Source organism: Saimiri boliviensis, chromosome 8, assembly GCF_048565385.1.
Source record: "Saimiri boliviensis isolate mSaiBol1 chromosome 8, mSaiBol1.pri, whole genome shotgun sequence".
NCBI classification, from domain to species: Eukaryota; Metazoa; Chordata; class Mammalia; order Primates; family Cebidae; genus Saimiri; species Saimiri boliviensis.
In genome coordinates, this window is record NC_133456.1 from 125,588,375 (window position 1) to 125,603,312 (window position 14,938).

A 14,938-nucleotide genomic window follows, 5' to 3' on the forward strand; every position below is an offset into this window, starting at 1 on the left:
TTTCTCCCCAGGCTATCTCTCCCCACCTCCCCACCCCCTGATGTCCCTCCCCTATTTCCCCCTGACAGACCCCAGTGTGTGATGCTCCCCTCCCTGTGTCCATGTGTTCTCATTGTTCAACACCCACCTATGAGTGAGAACATGTGGTGTTTGATTTTCTGTTCTTGTGTCAGTTTGCTGAGAATGATGGTTTCCAGGTTTATCCATGTCCCTACAAAGGACACGAACTCATCATGTTTGATGGCTGCATAGTATTCCATGGTGTATATGTGCCACATTTTCCCTGTCCAGTCTATCATCGATGGGCATTTGGATTGGTTCCAGCTCTTCGCTATTGTAAACAGTGCTGCATGAACATTCATGTGCATATGTCTTTATAATAGGACGATTTATAATCCTTTGGATATATATCCAGTAATGGAATTGCTGGGTCAAACCTGCTACTTTTCTATCCTTCCATTAGCTGTAGCATTCTCTCACAAGACGCAAATGTTTTAATGTAAAATTTCATCTTGCTAATTATACTTTCTGAGTGCAGACATGGTAGCCAAGCAAAAGGGAACGTACACTTTTCTAAAATCTAGAGATCAGGAAAACAAGACTCATCCAGCTCACAAAAAAATCAAAGAAGTAAACAGAGTTGGTTGCTATGAAGAGAGGAATACAAAGTAATGAATCTCATTCAAAGATGTCACTAACAGTGTTTTTCCTCCCTCGCAAAGGGATGGCCAGTTTTCCTCTTACAATGACAATTCAGGAGTGAGGGAGAGTCTTCTGTTTATCCATTGGAAAAAATACTGTGAAAGAATTTGATCTATGGGATCCTTGGGAGACCACCTTTCTGGAATCCAGGTGCAGCTTTCTGTCCAAGATAAATCCAAATAACATTCCTCAGAAAGTCCCTGAAAGAACAGAAGCATGTATTGAATGATAGGTGAGCAAAGGAGATGGGGAGTTCCAGAAAGAAAACAGGAAGATTTATTTATCAACAGAGGAGGTGGATATTGCTAAAATTATTGAGTTAAAACTTTACCCTTTAGTTCACAAAGGAAGCTGGGGAGAGATATCAGAAACAGATGGCAGTTTCCCAAATGGAAATGGAAGAAACCCTGGGCAAAAGAATAACAAATGTTCCAGTCTCACAGTCAGTCCAGGACTTAGATTTTTAGGAGCTGGTGCAACTGCGTTGCCCTGCAGAGCTCTAAATTCTGAAGTAAAAGGAGGATGAAATGAATATAATTAACCTATTTAAGCTTTAATGTGCAACTATTTTTATTTTTATTTTTTTTTTTTTGAGACTGGATCTTGCTTTGTCACCCAGACTGGAGTCCCGTGGTGCCATCGTGGCTCACTGCAGCCTCAACTACCACCCCACTGAGGGGTTCAAGCAGTCCTCCCACCTCAGCCTCCCGAGTAGCTGGGACTATAGGCACGTGCCGTTACACACAGCTATTGTTCTGATGTTTTATAGAGATGAGGTCTCACTATGTTGCCCAGGCTGGTCTCGAACTCCTGGCCTCTGGTGATTCTCCCACCTTAGCCTCCCAAAGTGCTGTGATTACAGGCGTGAGCCACCACATTCAGCCTAATGTATTATTATTAGATTGTAAAAACGTTTTGATGCTCTGAATGGCAGGGAAATATGAGAGAAAACAAAGCATTGACTACTTCTCGGTCAGTTCGCAGCGCTCAGACAGCAGTGCTGCCTCAACCTCCCAAGTTCTCTTCCTCTGCTCAAGATCTACTTCCAGGCACTACTCTGCAAAGGAGTTAATGTTTGATTTTTTTTTCTGGGTTCCTAGGATCAAACCCAAAGAGAGAATGCCTACAACAAACCTGCTTGCATCAGAAATTGCTGCAGGTGTTTTATGCTTACTTTTTCCATTGGATTTACTTCCATTAAAACCACAAAGCGCCGGGCGCAGTGGCTCACGCCTGTAATCCCAGCTGCTCAAGAGGCTGACGCAGGAGAATTGCCTGAAACCAGGAGGCGGAGGTTGCGGTGAGCCGAGATCGCGCCATTGCACTCCAGCCTGGGTAACAAGAGTGAAACTCCATCTCAAAAAAAAAAAAAAAAAAAAAAAAACCACAAAGCGTCTGGCAGGCACTCAGCGTGTGCAAAGCCCAGTGCAGGACACAGGACAGACAAGGATGAACAGGACCAGGTTCCGTCCACAACACACTCAGCACGCAGTGGAGAGAGAGACAAAGATGCAATCCTAAGACAAGGTGACTGGTGCAGTCAGGTGAGTAAAAGGAGGAGCAGAGAAAAGGTAGACTGGTTTTGCATGAGGGAATCAGGGAAGGCCTCCCAGAAGACGCAAAAGATGTGAGTCAGGCCGGGCGCAGCAGCTCAGGCCTGTAATCCCAGCATTTTAGGAAGCCGAAGCAGGCAGGCTGCTTGAGCCCAGGACTTCAAGACCAGCCTGGAACAACATGGCAAATACCCCAACTCTACAAAACATACAAAAACTAGCTGGATGTGGTGGTGAACACCTGTAGTCCCAGCACTCAGGAGGCTGAGATGGGAGGATTGCTTGAGCCTGGGAGGCAGGGGTTGCAGTGAGCCGAGATCACGCCACTGCACTCCAGCCTGGGTGACAGAACCAGGCCTTATTTCGGAAGGAAAAAAAAGACGTGGCTCAAAAAAGGAGGTGCAGGGAGGACAGTGTAGAAAATGCAATGCAGAGAGAGGACAGCAGCAGCGATGAAGGCACCAAGGAGGTATTAGCATGGGTCACACTCCGGATGCTAAGGTAGCTGGACGTGGGTAGATTTTTATATCTATGGAAGATGAGGGGAGGTGAGACAACAGAGACCCAGACGGAGCCAGCCCTGCCACGGTGGACTGAGACACCTGCAGACATCCGTAGATAATAAGGCCATTAAATGATGGTGAGCAGAGAAGCAGCACCGTCAGCTCTGCCTTCAGGAAAGTACCTCCCTGGTTCCATTGCAGTATCTGAATGGGAGTGAGGCGAAACCAGCAGGTAGAGTAGACATGTTGTTCCCGCAACATTCCAGGTGAGACGGCAAAGCTTGAAGTTGACAGATCACCAAGAGTCCTTCTGACGCCTGGACCACAACAGGCAGGCGTGAAGGAGTGGCCTGATGCCTGCTTTACTTCTTCATGGGATGGTGCCGTGCTCCTCAGAACGGACAGGCGAGGCGGGCAGGTAAGGAACACCTGGCAATGTGGAAAGAGAATGAGCTTATCTGGGCTGCAAATGGCCCTTAAGAAAACCATGGAATCAGGTCTGCATCCGTGGCGCCCGCCACATAGTTCCACTGGTGGCAGCCCCGGTGGTGACTGGGGGCCTCTGCAGCCCTCCTGCAGAGATGGGCAGTTTAGTGGCTCCACACCCTGCAACAATGCCAGCCAGGGCAAAAGCTCCCAGGGCCACCTTCAGAAGGGCAATATTTTGAGCACTGGCCAATTTAAAAATGAAATTCAAAAAAGTGACAACCATCGTTCTCAGCAAACTGACACAACAGCAGAAAATCAAACACCGTATATTCTCACTCATAGGCGGGTGTTGAACAATGAGAACACATGGACACAGGGAGGGGAGCACTACACACTGGGGTCCGTTGGGGGGAAATGGGGGAGGGGCGGGGTGTGGGGAGGTGGGAAGAGATAGCATGGGGAGAAATGACAGATACAGGTGAGGGGACGGAAGGCAGCAAACCACACTACCATGTGTGTACCTATGCAACAATCTTGCATGTTCATCACATGTACCCCAAAACCTAAAATGCAATAAAAAAAACAAAAAACAAAAAACAAAAAAAAGTGACAACAAAAATGTATGAAAAAAAATGTTTAATGTTATTCTCCCAAGGTTTAGAATCTCCTCACTCATCAACCCACCGCCTAAGACAAGACCCGAAACAACATAAAAATCATTGTTTTCCCGCTGCTTAAATAGTGAGCAGTGGGATTTTTCCCCATCAGAATTTTCTGCCTTTCCTGTTCAACATTTAGGGCTTTAGTTCATGGATGTGCCATAAATTAAGACACGTTTAATCAGTCAGTAAGTTCACAAACACTTATGGCATGTCTCCTGGGTCCGGATGCTTTCCATGGCAGAAAATGTAGACCCAATTGAAAGTGGCTTAAACAATTATGGAATTTATTACCTCATGTAAGAAGTCTGCAGATGGGGTTTTGCCTAAATTGGTTCATCAGCAATAGCTCAATGACGTTGTCGAGGCCCCAGAGTTTCACGCCCTCCTATCTGCCGTCATTGTGGTGTTAACTTGTACTTCTGAGCTGGCTCTCCTCATGATGCCAAGGTGGCTGCAACAGACCCAGATATCACATTGCTCTTTTCTAGGGGCAAAGGCAAGTTAAGTGTTGCAAAAGCATAGAATATTCCCAACCCTAAACTAATCATTAGCAACAAGAATAGAAAAACCCAGGGTTAATTTAGATGGATTCCAATACACACACTGGGCACAGTGGAGGGCCCAGCCATGAGAAGTAGCTGGTTAAAAGATGCCAGACAATATCCGGGTTATGTTGGCAAAGACGCAAGAGCAGTGGCCGATAGGCACTCAGTAATGTCTACCACTCACTATTCTGAGTACCAAGAACATTTCGGCACGCAGACCCCGCAAGGTTCTGCTCCCAAGACGCTTAGCTTCTCGAAGAGGCGTGGGAATGTGGGTGGATAATGTAAGAGAGAGGAACGCACAGGGCAATCAGCCTAGAGAAGCAAAGAAATATGATGTACACATCTTTTGGTGGGTGGGTTTTAGTATCACCAGGTGTATATTTAAGTACATTAAGTGGGAGTACAATTGATTTGGCAATTGTGGGAGGTAAACACTTCAGACGTGGGAATAAAATAAAGAGGATGTGAACAGATCAATCCCCATGTAATTTCTGAATTTTTACTGCATGCAAAGCGTTGTGCAGGACTTGGAAAAGCTATCAAACAGAGGCCCTTGGCCCTGCGAACATTGGAACAGCTGGGTGATGATGCTTTCGTGGTAGATATGAAGTACAACAGGCATTCAGAAGAGGATGACAGGCAACTAGATTGTCATGGAGTGAATCTTGCCAACTTTATATTTTGAAAATAATTTAGAAGGAAGGAATATAAAAACAGTATTTTTTAACTTTTTAAAATTTTTTAAATATGAGGATTTGCCAAGAAAGAAGACAAAATTAAAACTGGAGGAACCAAGAATAAAAGAGCAAGATTAAAAATAATCCCAATCTCCCCTAAATGAATATGCCTTGGAAAAATAATAATGATCATCATCCCAATGCACGTATGGTCAATTGATCTTTTGACAAAGATTCCAAGAACACTCAATGGGAAAAGGACAGTCTCGTTAAAGGCTGGATAACCACATACGGAAGAGTGAAATTTCACCCTCATCTCACACCGAAGATAAAAATCAACTCACGCTAGATTAAACACTTAAATGTAAGACCTGAAACTACAGAATCCTTGATGAAAACCTCTAGGTTCTATGACACTGATCTGAAAAAATGATGGCAACAAAAGCAAAAATAGACAAATAGGTTACAAGAAACTAAAAGCTTCTGCACGGAAAATCAAACAATCAACAGGGTAAAGAGACAACCTATAGAATGGAAGAATATATTTGCAAATCATACATCTGATAATGGGTTAATATCCAGAATATTAAATATATAAGAACCTGAATGCAAGAAAACAACCCAGCTGAAAAATGAGCAAAGAACCCAAATGGACATTTCTCAAAAGAAGACATGCAGATGGCCAATAGGTACATGAAAAAATGTTCAACATCACTAATCATCAGGGAAATGTAAAATAAAGCCACAAGGAGATATCACTCCCACTTGTTAGAATGGCTGTTATCAAAAGACAAAAGATAAGTGTTGGTCAGAATGTGCAGAAGCGAGAACATTTGTATGCTGTTGGTGGAAAGGTAAGTTACTGTAGACATTGTGGAAAAACAGCATAGAGGTTACTAAAACAATTAAAAATAGAACTACCATATGAAATCAACCTGTTCATCAACAGATAAATGAATAAAGAAAATGTGAGATAAATAGATGAAAGATACATTAGATAGATAGATAGATAGATAGATAGATAGATAGATAGATAGATACACACACAATGGAATACTATTCAGCCTTTAAAAGGAAGAAAATTCTGTCGTTTACAATAACACATGTGAATCTTGAGAACACTGTGTTAAGTGAAATAAGCCAGGCAAAGAAAGACAACAGTGTTGTGATTTTACTTATATGTGAAATTCAAAATAGTCAAGCCCCATAGAAACAGAGGGTAAAATGGTGGTTACTAGAGGCTAGGGGGTGGGGGGTAGAGAGATATTGGTCAAAAAATAAAATAAAATTTCTGTTAGTGGGGCTAAGCCAAGAGATCTATTGTACTTCACAGATACTATAATTAATAGTATATTTTATACTCAGAAATTGCAGAGAGAGTACATTTTAAGTGTTCCTGCTACAATGAAAACACAAGTATGTGAAATAATGCATATGCTAAATGCATTACCTTGATTTAGTCATTCCACAATGTATGCATACATTGTTTCAAAGCATCATGTCATGCACTATAAATATATACAATTTTTGTCCATTTAAAAACTAAAATAGAAGAAAATAGTTCCAGTGCATATTATTAACGAATGCAGCTAGGAAAATTAACCGTATAAAAATGCCTATAATCCCAGCAGTTTGGGAGGCCAAGGCAGGTGGATTTCCTGAGGTCAGGAGTTCAAGACCAGCCTGGCCAACATGATGAAACCCTGTCTCTACTAAAAATACAAAAATTAGCCAGGCCTGGTGAGGCACGCCTGTAGTCCCAGCTACAGCTACTCGGGAGGCTAAGGCAAGAGAATCGCTTGAACCCAGGAGGTGGAGGTTGCAGTGAGCTGAGATCACGCCACTGCACTCCAGCCTGAAAATGTTTTATGTATATCAAGCAACATCGAACTGACAGGTAACCACTGGATAAGCAATCCTGACATAATACTAGTAATAACAGCTTACATTACATACCACTTACCATGTACTAGGCGCTATTCTAAGCACTTTACATGTTAACCCACGTAATTATTACTTCAATCCTAAGAAGAGGGGTGCTTTTATCATTATTTGAATGGTGAGGAAAACTGAGGATTAGAGAGATTAAGTAATTAGCTCAAGGTCACATAAGCAATCCAGGCAGCTGGGCTCCCAGGTCTCTGGTTTTAACTATTGTATTAGACAGAATGAAAACAGGCGTGAAACAGCATGATTATTAACAGAAGCAAGCTCACCTTGGCGGTTTTCTTCTCAAGATGGAGGAGAGGTCGAAGTGAATTTGGAATATGAGTCTTTGCACCTCTGGCCATCGTCCATGTAAAAGCTGTTTTGGAAACAAGCTGCCCACAGAGGTGCCCCACTGCTGTCAGGGACTCAGGGAGGAAAACCCCTCTGAGCTGTCCCACAGATTCAGCTAGACTCAGAAGATGAACAGCCCACTCAAGGCGGTCGCCACTGGGAGTTTGTGAATAAGGGTAAAAAGAACACCCACTTCTTAATAGAACATCAAGCCTGAAAGGATGTTACCACCAACTCCCTCCTGCAGAGAATCACAGAATGAAAAGCTAAATGATAATAGGGAGCTGCAGTGTAGACAGCTTCAAGGGCAATCTGACTCAGCCAGCAGGATGGGGCGGAGGCCATGCAGTGGCTGACAACAGAGGCTCAGCCGCCCCTCTCATTGGCTGGCTCTCCGCTGGGTTGCCACAGGCCTATTTTTTTGGGCCACACTCTTGCCCATTTCCTGCTGTGATCATCTTGTCCTACATATCATAAAATGACTCCACTGAGCTCTTTCATAGAGGCTCTGCAGCTATTCTGTGAATGGGAATTGGGGCACATTGGCCATCACACGGATGCTGAAAAACACAAAAAGAATGGACGCTTTCTCCAGCGGCACATACGTCCTTTATCCTAATCCACTTATAGATACCCTTGCATAGTGAAAAGAATCCCGGATTAGGCTTCAATAGGCCTGGTGCACAGACTCTCAAGGTGATTTCAGACCAATTGCATAAATTACATAGCCCTTTTATACCTCAGTTTCATCAGCTGTAAAATGGCAATAAAATTTCCCAACTTCTGCAAAGGGCCATAAAGGTATTACGAGAATCAAATGAAATAACACACATGAAAGCCATTTGGAAGGGACAGATCCCTGCACAAGGGCAAGGGGTTATTATTCCTCTACACCTGTTACTACAGTGCTGCTGGAAGAAAACCCACATGCCTGCACAGGAGCCCAGCTTTGCAAACTAAGGATTGGAACACTCAATGAGTCAGCTCTGGCTGCCACATGAGATACCACAGATCTCACAGACTGGGTGGCTGAAGGAAGTGAAATTTATTTTCTCACAGTTCTGAGGCTCGAAGTCTAAAGTCAAGGTACTATCAAGACAGGTTTCTGGTGAGGCCTCTCTTCCTGGCTGGCAAGCAGCCACCTTCTCACAGTGTCCTCACATGACCTTCCTCTGTGCTTATGCATTCCTGGTGTCTCTGCCTCTTTTTTGGGGGAAGACAAGGTCTCACTCTATCACCCAGGCTGAAGTGCAGTGCAGGCTCAGTCACAGCTCACTGCAACCTCGACCCCCTGGGCCCAAGCAATACTCCTGCCTCAGCCTCCTGAGTAGCGGGGACTACAGTTGCATGCCACCGTGCTCTGCTAATTATTTTTCATTTTTCGTAGAAATGAGGTCTCACTCTGTTGCCCAGGCTGGTCTCGAGCTCCTGAGCTCAGGTGATTCTCCCAGCTCAGCCTCCCCAGGTGCTGGGATTACAAATGTGAGCTACCAGATCCAGCCTCTGCCTCTTCTTGTAAGAACATTAGTCCCATGCAATTAGAGCCCCCACCCACGTAACCTCATTTAACTTTAATTACCTTTTTAAAGGCTCTGTCTCTAAATACAGTCACATTGGGTGTTAGGGCTTCAGCAGATGAAGTTTAGGGGGACACAATTTAGTCCCTACATGACAAACACCCAGACAGAGGAGCCATTCGGCTGCCTCTCCTTACAGGGTCTACTGTTGTCTGTAACGAAGTGAGCCAAGCACCAGGCTGAGATTTTATTTTATTTATTTTTCTTAGAGACAGGATCTCAATCTTGTCCCAGGCTGGAGTGCAATGGCGCCATCATAGCTCACTGCAACCTCAAATTCCTGGGCTCAAGAAATCCTCTCTGTCAGCCTCTCATGTAGCTGGAACTACTAATGTGTGCCACCAAGCCTGGCTAATTTTTCTTATTTTTCATAGAGATGGGGTCTTGCTATGTTGCTCAAGGTAATCCTGAACTCTCAGGCTCAAGCAATCCTCCTGCCTCAGCCTCCCAAAGTGCTGGGATTATAGGCATGAGCCACCATGCTGGGCTGGGATCCTATTTTGACTGTTTTCGGAACTGGAGAACTGGCTGTCACTTCAGGTATCCATTTACATAAATTAACATGCAGGACGGTGCTGTGCTTTGTAAGAAACTGTTGTATTTCCATAGGTTTTAGGGGAACAGGTGGTATTTGGTTACATGAGTAAGTTCTTTAGTAGTGATTTGTGAGATTTTGGTGCACGCATCACCCAAGCAGTGTACACTGAACCCAAATCGTAGCTTTTGTTTTTTTTTATCCCTCACCCCCTCCCACCCTTTCTGCCTGAGTCCGCAAAGTTCACTGTGTCATTCTTCTGCCTCTGCATCCTCACAGCTCAGCTCCCACTTATGAGTGAGGACATACGATGTTTGGTTTTCCATTCCTGAGTTACTTCACTTAGAATAATAGTCCCCAGTTCCATTCAGAACTGAGAACATGGTAGGATGTTATCTGCCCCAGGATAAACTTCATGGCTGGCTTTGAGCCCTATGCAGGAATGGTTAAAGGAGTAAGCTAAACGTGGGCTTAGAACCCATTACTCCTGGTACCTCCTGGATCAGAAGTGTGGGCAACCCTCAAAGATCAGCACCTCCAGCATGGGAACTTTTTAAGCATGAAGGCTTCTTCCAGTGGGCTCGTGATCACAGGATACAAACAAGGAAGGGATGAACAGGGCGAGTGTGGAGAAGGAACTGTTTGGATAGGTGAATGCCCCAGATTTCAAGGGATAAATGGGAGAGGAGGAGAGACAGAGATCGTCTTTACAAGGGCGTGAGCAAGAATACTTAAACATCAATTTTTACATGACTTGTCCCCACAAGCTGGTGATTCATCAGGTATTCAGGTTGTTAAATGCTAACGATGCCAGATCTCAGGAAACAGATGGAAGAGGGGAAAGAGGAGAAGCAGAGAGGAGGAATTTCTGAAGGTGATTGGGGCTTATCTCCCCCATCTAGGTAAAGATGAATCTTGCAGGTGTTGATGGACACAGATTTGAGGTGGACTCTACCGACCCTATGTATCCTGGGACTGGACACCCTAATCAAGGGGCACTAGGGAACCTTCCAGTTCAAGGGTTGTAGCCAAATAAAAGATCCAAGATTCCAGGGCTCTCATCTCCCTTTAAACCATGTCAGCAGAGTCAGAACACCTCTTCTAATCTTGGCCTTTTAAATCTGACCAGAGTAGTACATACTTGCTGTACCTGCTATGCCAATGATATGCAGCACAAGCTGCTGTGCCTACGGCCCTCACAGACTCCACAGTGTAGAGATGCCCTTGAACTTTGCCAATGCCTTAATGAGGGCAATGGTTTCTTTGGATAACTCACCTGCTACTCAAGCAACACCTGAGCACAGCCCACAGGCTCAGCGCAGAGGCTGAGCAGCAATAGTCGAGTCATCTACGTGTCCGCGACGGAGCCTCAGGAACACAACTGTCACAGGCTCAGCATCTCCCTAGGCATGGCTCTGTCACCAAAGGAGACAGCTGGAATGTGCAATGACTTAATTAGAATCCCGCGCTCCAGCCAAAAGAGGCAGGTGGGCGATACATTTAGAAACTGGCCTTGGGAAATGCCAACGAGACGAGCATCCATGTCCGGTCTTCTAGAAGATCTCAGGCAGGCAGGGAGGCTGGACCCTGAAGGAAGCTCATCATTTCAGAAGAAAAGAATCTTCATTAAGATCTCATGCTCACAATCTCTGAATGAGCTGAGATTTATTTCAAGAACACATTTTTCCCCCAGCCCTGAAATAAGTGTGAACCGAACTGTGAAAAACAGACCTTGACCATATTGTTGTCACTCCCAATTCACAGCAACAATCTTCAGTTTTGAATTATCACCCTCTATTTCTTTTCTGCATTGAAGGATTTGGAGATTACACAAAAAAAAAAAAAAAAAAAAAAAAATCTCTAGCCAAGATGACTCAAAAGATTTCCATTTTAAAAATCTTGATCCTTCTCACCCTCGCCTGCGGATCTGCGGTGTGTCACACTTCCATCAGCGGCGCTCACTGGTACATGCCTAATGAGAGGAGGCCCTCCCCTGGGCTTCTGGAGAGGTCTCTACAACGTAACTGTGCCCTACATAATGAGAGAGAACTAGCTGGGGAATTCCAGTCCTTAGCAAACCTCAGCTACAAACCAACCTTGTTCTTTTCCATCATGCTCTAAGTCAATCTGAATGCATTACAAACCACAGAGTCGCAAATTGTATTTGATTATTTATAACCATCAAATAAATGGAATAATGTAGGACTTGTGAATTTTTTTTCAGTGACGGATAAGGCAGAAAATTCCCTCGTGGGGCTAAATGATTAATGCATGATGAATTCATAACATCCTTGCATTTGACAATCTTTCTTGAAGGAGTTGAAACCAGTTTCCAAGGTACAATATGTACAGTTTTCCAAAACTTTTAAGTTTTTCTAGCCCTGAGCTCTTAAACAAACCACAGGAGTTCAGAGAAAGATATAAATTTCGAGGAAGAAGATATATTTCTTTCCTCTGAGCAACTTATCTTCTCATGGCAAAGGCCACGAAATAGCATCCTCTCACCTGCTTGTAATTTGGTATAAAGGCAAAACAAAATAATATGCCTAGGTATTTACTTCAAAAATCATGCTGTAAGAATACCTTGAGATGAAAGTGAGTCTCATGACTTACTACCTGTCATAGGCTTCCTGTGATTAAAGGTAGGGTACCTATGCAACTGGACAGACCACATCAAAGACTTCATTAGGCTTGCAGGGACAGTGTCATGTGGTGCTCTGAAGTTAATATACTTCCATTTGATTAAAGTCCAGACTCCTGCCAAAATAGCAGTATGGAGATGGCAATGCTGTTCTCTGTCCCCTCCCCTTGGACACCTCTCTTTTTTGTGAAGCTTCTGTTAACTGGACAACACAACTCTTTGTGGGTGGTGGTGATGGTGTCATGGTTATAGCCAGCTTGGTCGACTGTATGCTCAGCACTGTGCCGGACTTTCATACATTTTATCTCATTTACTCATTACGTTGAGACTGTGAGGTGGGTTTTAATGAGAAGGAAGTAGTTACATGTCCCACTGAAAGGAAGGGGCACAGCCAAGGGAATGGAGCCTGGAGTGTGGAGCCCACCAAGCTAGAGACAAAGTCGCCCAGCCTGGAGTGCAATGGTGCAATCTCCACTCAATGCAACTTCCGCCTCTTGGGTTCAAGTGATTCTCTTGCCTCAGCCTCCTGAGCAGCTGGGATTAGAGGCACTGGCCACCATGCCAGGCTAATTTTTGTATTTTTACTATAGATGGGTTTCTACCATGTTAGCCAGGCTGGTCTTGAACTCCTGACCTCAGGTGATCTGCCCGCTTTGACCTCCCAAAGTGCTGGGATTGCAAGCATGAGCCACCGCGCCCAGCCTAGACTGCCTTTCTGTGCCAACAAGGGGGGAAGAAACCCAAATCGGATCTGCCAGTAAGGTCATTCAAGTCCATGGCCTCGAAGGCCCTCTCCTCAACACAGAGACATGCAGAAAATATGTTGACCTGAGAAATGGTAGCTGCTATTATTTAGAGCAAAATCTAAGGGGGAAAATATAGCTGACTTGTTTCTTTCTGTTCCTAAACCTCCACATCCTGACAAAGCAGCCTAAGTAGTTCAAGCCCTGCCCTACCCCCGTAAAGCATTCATAATCCTATCTTATTCCCCTAAGGGTTACCACAACCAAGATCGTACATTCTAGCAGAGGGGAAGAGGGAAACAGTACATACGAGAAGCTTCCACCCCCACAGTGCAAGAACCCTTTTCAAGAACACCTGCACTTCCACGGGCGGACATGGAAGCTGTAAGTAATCACCCATAAAGCAAACATTAAGGCTGTGAGCCCTGCCAACACTTCCCTCTCACATGTGCAAGTGGGTTACACATAGGATGCACAAAACTATTCAATCGAGAGAAATCTGTTCCATCAGCCATCCGCGCAGAGCCCTGCACATCTTCTCCCCCGAGCAGGGTTAATGACAATAACTACTCTCACCTCCAGACGAGAATGTGTTAGAAACGTGGGACCTCTGTTAAACCTAGAATGAGGAACGGAATATCCAATGGACCTACGCGAGCAGCTGTGCATTCTGAACTCAGACAGAAAACTGACGTGAAGTTGAGGCTGAAACAAGCACGTTGGCCGCAGTGCTGTGCGTGCAATACCCTTTCTAAGTAGCAGAAAACTCTGTGGTCTCACAGTCAGATAGGCATCATTTATGCCCCAACTGTATGTGCCTGTTTTATGGCATTCTCTGACGTTGATCTAAAGTAAACTGTCCACATTTTAATGTCTTTTCATATGCTTTATTTTCCAGAGTTGGGACAAGAAGAAGTAACTTTTGCCTAATCCAAAATTCAGTCGGCAGGTATCCAAACACCAAAGTGCTTTCCTCTGGGCGACATTTTGTGTAGGAAGACAGAAAGGTATACAAAAAGCAGCCAGGAGGCTGCAGGGATGCTGATGTCTCTAAAATCCAGACTTTTTTTCTCCTTTATTGCTAACTTTCAGAAGTAATTAGGGCACTCATTTCTAAGCTAATGCCTTCTAATGGTCACTTAATTCTGGACAAACTGCACAGTAGAATGCTTTTGAAACTAGAATTAATTGTTTAAAAGACATTATTGGGATTAGTCTGGTAAATGTAGAAAGAGAAAAAGACCTTTTACTGAGACATTAAAAATAATGAAGTTCCCTCCAGTCCCAAACCGAATACATTTTGTGAGTTTCTTTTTTTTTTTTTTTCTTTTCTTTTCTTTTTTTTTTTTTTTTTTCTGGAAATAATTGGCCAGGGAATGAAGCAAGACCAGAGACTTCTCCACCTGTTTAGGGGCGTTCAGTGATGTTTCTTACCATCATATCAGATCAGTCTTACTAAGAAAGAGAAAATACATAGCTAAGATGTGCCTTGCTGCAATTATTTTTCTCTTTTATTTCAAAACACATCCATCTAATCACTGCTGTGCTCAGAGTTCTTGAGAAAGCTGTACAAGGTACAAAGGGCAGGAAGTGGCCGTCCCCTGAGGCTCACTGTCTATTGAAGGACAAAGGCATATAAATAGCAAGGAACGCCAAGGCATATGCTATAATAGAAGCACTGCTAAGGTTCTGTAAGAGTCAATAAAGTGAGGGCATTTTGAATGGAAAAAAAAACTATGAAGGCTTAAACCCTTCAAGTGCATTTAGGCCCCCAGTAGTTCAGTAGAGAAAGGAAGGGACTATGCCAGGCACCAGGACAGCGAGAGCAAAGCCACAAACGCAGAAAAGTCAGCATGGAGCACAGGTTTTGTGAGCCAGAGGGGCAGCAGCATCATGGAATACTAGGTTAGACTGCAGTCATGCCAAAGAATGTTCCAGATGCTGCATGAAGAGTTGGGACATTGAACGGTTTTGAGTAGGAAACTACCATAAAGCGATGAGTTCAAGTTGGTGTGTTGAGTTCCTCTGTTTGCCCTGGGAATGGTAAGGCAGGTACAATGGAAGCATGGTGAGGAAAAGGGAGGAAGA

At 44.2% G+C, this 14,938-nt stretch overlaps 1 long non-coding RNA gene across 1 annotated transcript; it reads right to left on the reverse strand.

The window, feature by feature from the left end:
- Positions 1-92: 92 nt before the first annotated feature.
- LOC141585286 (uncharacterized) lies at positions 93-7,630 on the reverse strand. Its single transcript, XR_012518686.1, has 3 exons — positions 7,291-7,630; positions 4,141-4,300; positions 93-3,187 (listed from the first exon to the last, which is right to left on the reverse strand). It is a non-coding gene; the product is annotated as an uncharacterized LOC141585286 (long non-coding RNA).
- Positions 7,631-14,938: the final 7,308 nt, after the last annotated feature.